This window comes from Triticum dicoccoides, chromosome 5B (assembly GCF_002162155.2).
Source record: "Triticum dicoccoides isolate Atlit2015 ecotype Zavitan chromosome 5B, WEW_v2.0, whole genome shotgun sequence".
Classification (NCBI taxonomy): domain Eukaryota; kingdom Viridiplantae; phylum Streptophyta; class Magnoliopsida; order Poales; family Poaceae; genus Triticum; species Triticum dicoccoides.
The window spans coordinates 594029072-594033729 of NC_041389.1; positions in this window are offsets into that span (position 1 = coordinate 594029072).

Here is a 4658-nt window from a genome sequence, read left to right on the forward strand (position 1 = left end):
AATGTTGTTCAATTCCAAGATCGGAACCGGGACATATCTTCTTGATAGAGAGCATCTTCCCCTAAGGCCAGATTTTGAGGACAACGAGGTTGTCATGGATGCATCCCATCCTACTTGTGCAGAAGCCCAGGAGAATAGACAGAAAGCAAAGGCTGCGAAAGCAGCAAAGGCAACAAGTGCACCAGCTGCCTCCATAGTGATGCTCAAGACCAAGCAAGATCAACTCAGTTATCTACTTGAGGCTACAGTGAGAATTGAGAAGGGCTTGCCCATCCTGACACAAAATCAGGAAAGTCTTGAGAGGATCATTGAGACAAACTTTCATGATCTAGATGTGAAGGTCACTGAGATAGAGACCATTATGGAGAAGCTCCAAGAAGATGCTGGGGACAGGGAGGATAGACCAACTACAGATACATTCTAGAGAGTGCCAAGGGCACAAAGGTCATCAGTTGTGCTGGTTATTAGAGACTCCAGGACTACTACTTCGGCACCTGCAGCAACTGGCACGGTTGTACCTACAGTGTCAACCCCTCCAGCTCCACAGACCACTACCAAAGATTTTGCAGATGCCCTCCTCTCCACGCCATCTATGCACACTGGAGCGACAAGCCAGAAGACCCCTTCAGGAGCTCCCAAAGATCGTGCATAGAGAGCCATATAGCACTATACGTTTTCAAAAAATTTGGTAACTTGTTGCCAAAGTGGGAGAAAGTGTATAGATCTTAGGCTGAGAGAGAGAGAGAGAGAGAGAGAGTGTGTGTGTGTGTGTGTGTGTGTGTGTGTCTTGCTCTTGTTGTTGGTTTCATTTGCTCTCTTGCTACTTTGATTGTTTGATTGTTTTATTCCTATGCTACAATTTGTGTTATGCTCTTGAAATACTTATGTGATCATGTGTTTGATCATGCTATGCTTAATGTGTGGTTGCTTGCTTATATCCATGAATTTGTGTATGATCAATCACTTTTATCCTTGGTGATGAGTGCATGTTATTTAACTTTTGTCATTTTTAGCGCTCCACCAAGATGTATGTGACATGGTGTTGGGGAACGTAGTAATTTCAAAAAAAATTCCTATGCACACACAAGATCATGGTGATGCATAGCAACGAGAGGGGAGAGTGTTGTCTACATACCCTTGTAGACCGTAAGCGGAAGCGTTAGCACAAGTGGTTGATGTAGTCGTACGTCTTCACGATCCGATCGATCAAGTACCGAACGTACGGCACCTCCAAGTTCAGCACACGTTCAGCCCGATGACGTCCCTCGAACTCCGATCCAGCCGAGTGTTGAGGGAGAGTTTCGTCAGCACGAAGGCGTGGTGACGATGATGATGTTCTACCGATGCAGGGCTTCGCCTAAGCACCGCTACAGTATTATTGAGGTGGACTATGGTGGAGGGGGGCACCGCACACGGCTAAAAGATCAAACAATCAATTGTTGTGTCTCTAGGGTGCCCCCTGCCCCCATATATAAAGGAGCAAGGGGGGTGCGGCCGGCCAAGGGGAGAGGTGCGCCGGGAGGAGTCCTACTCCCACCGGGAGTAGGACTCCCCCCCTTCCTAGTTGGATTAGGACATGGGAGGGGGGAAAGAGGAGGGAGAGAGGAAGGAATGGGGGCGTCGCCCTCCTATCCTTGTCCTATTCGGACTAGGGGGAGGGGCACGCGGTCCAGCCCTGGCCGTCTCTCCTCTTCTCCGTAAAGGCCCACTAAGGCCCATTAACCTCCCGGGGGTTTCTGGTAATCTCCCGGTACTCCGGTAAAATCCTGATTTCACCCGGAACACTTCCAATATCCAAACATAGGCTTCCAATATATCAATCTTCATGTCTCGACCATTTCGAGACTCCTCGTCATGTCCGTGATCACATCTGGGACTCCGAACAACCTTTGGTACATCCAAACATATAAACTCATAATATAACTGTCATCGTAACGTTAAGCGTGCGGACCCTACGGGTTCGAAAACTATGTAGACATGATCGAGACATGTCTCCGGTCAATAACCAATAGCGGAACCTGGATGCTCATATTGGTTCCCACATATTCTATGAAGATCTTTATTGGTCAGACCGCATAACAACATACGTTGTTCCCTTTGTCATCGGTATGTTACTTGCCCGAGATTCGATCGTCAGTATCTCAATACCTAGTTCAATCTCGTTATCGGCAAGTCTCTTTACTCGTTCCGTAATACATCATCCCGCAACTAACTCATTAGTTTCAATGCTTGCAAGGCTTAAGTGATGTGTATTACCGAGAGGGCCCAGAGATACCTCTCCGACAATCGGAGTGACAAATCCTAATCTCGAAATACGCCAACCCAACATGTACCTTCGGAGACACCTATAGAGCACCTTTATAATCACCCAGTTACGTTGTGATGTTTGGTAGCACACAAAGTGTTCCTCCGGTAAACGGGAGTTGCATAATCTCATAGTCATAGGAACATGTATAAGTCATGAAGAAAGCAACAGCAACATACTAAACGATCGTGTGCTAAGCTAACGGAATGGGTCATGTCAATCACATCATTCTACTAATGATGTGATCCCGTTAATCAAATGACAACTCATGTCTATGGCTAGGAAACATAACCATCTTTGATTAACGAGCTAGTCAAGTAGAGGCATACTAGTGACAATCTGTTTGTCTATGTATTCACACATGTATTATGTTTCCGGTTAATACAATTCTAGCATGAATAATAAACATTTATCATGATATAAGGAAATAAATAATAACTTTATTATTGCCTCTAGGGCATATTTCCTTCAGTCTCCCACTTGCACTAGAGCCAATAATCTAGATTACACAGTAATGATTCTAACACCCATGGAGCCTTGGTGCTGATCATGTTTTGCTCGTGGAAGAGGCTTAGTCAACGGGTCTGCAACATTCAGATCCGTATGTATCTTGCAAATTTCTATGTCTCCCGCCTAGAGTAGATCCTGGATGGAATTGAAGCATCTCTTGATGTGCTTGGTTCTCTTGTGAAATCTGGATTCCTTCGCCAAGGCAATTGCACCAGTATTGTCACAAAAGATTTTCATTGGACCCGATGCACTAGGTATGACACCTAGATCGGATATGAACTCCTTCATCCAGACTCCTTCATTTGTTTCTTCCGAAGCAGCTATGTACTCCGCTTCACATGTAGATCCCGCCACGACGCTTTGTTTAGAACTGCACCAACTGACAGCTCCACCGTTCAATGTAAACACGTATCCGGTTTGCGATTTAGAATCGTCCGGATCAGTGTCAAAGCTTGCATCAACGTAACCATTTACGATGAGCTCTTTGTCACCTCCATAAACGAGAAACATATCCTTAGTACTTTTTAGGTATTTCAGGATGTTCTTGACCGCTGTCCAGTGATGCACTCCTGGATTAGTTTGGTACCTCCCTGCTAGACTTATAGCAAGGCACACATCAGGTCTGGTACACAACATTGCATACATGATAGAGCCTATGGCTGAAGCATAGGGAACATCTTTCATCTTCTCTCTATATTCTGCAGTGGTCGGGCATTGAGTCTTACTCAACTTCACACCTTGTAACACAGGCAAGAACCCTTTCTTTGTTTGATCCATTTTGAACTTCTTCAAAACTTTGTCAAGGTATGTGCTTTGTGAAAGTCCAATTAAGCGTCTTGATCTATCTCTGTAGATCTTGATGCCCAATATGTAAGCAGCTTCACCGAGGTCTTTCATTGAAAAACTCTTATTCAAGTATCCCTTTATGCTATCCAGAAATTCTATATCATTCCCAATCAGCAATATGTCATCCACATATAATATCAGAAATGCTACAGAGCTCCCACTCACTTTCTTGTAAATACAGGCTTCTCCAAAAGTCTGTACAAAACCAAATGCTTTGATCACACTATCAAAGTGTTTATTCCAACTCCGAGAGGCTTGCACCAGTCCATAAATGGATCGCTGGAGCTTGCACACTTTGTTAGCTCCCTTTGAATTGACAAAACCTTCCGATTGCATCATATACAACTCTTCTTCCAGAAATCCATTCAGGAATGCAGTTTTGACATCCATTTGCCAAATTTCATAATCATAAAATGCGGCAATTGCTAACATGATTCGGACAGACTTAAGCATCGCTACAGGTGAGAAGGTCTCATCGTAGTCAATCCCTTGAACTTGTCGAAAACCTTTCGCAACAAGTCAAGCTTTGTAGACAGTAACATTACCGTTAGCGTCAATCTTCTTTGAAGATCCATTTATTCTCAATTGCTTGCCGATCATCGGGTAAGTCAACCAAAGTCCATACTTTGTTCTCATACATGGATCCCATCTCATATTTCATGGCCTCAAGCCATTTTGCAGAATCTGGGCTCACCATCGCTTCTTCATAGTTCGTAGGTTCATCATGATCCAGTAGCATGACCTCCAGAACAGGATTACCGTACCACTCTGGTGCGGATCTTATTTTGTTTGACCTACGAGGTTCAGTAACAACTTGATCTGAAGTTCCATGATCATCATCATTAACTTCCTCACTAATTGGTGTAGATGTCACAGGAACCGGTTTCTGTGACGAACTACTTTCCAATAAGGGAGTAGGTACAGTTACATCATCAAGTTCTACTTTCCTCCCACTCACTTCTTTCGAGAGAAACTCCTTCTCTAGAAAAACTCCGAA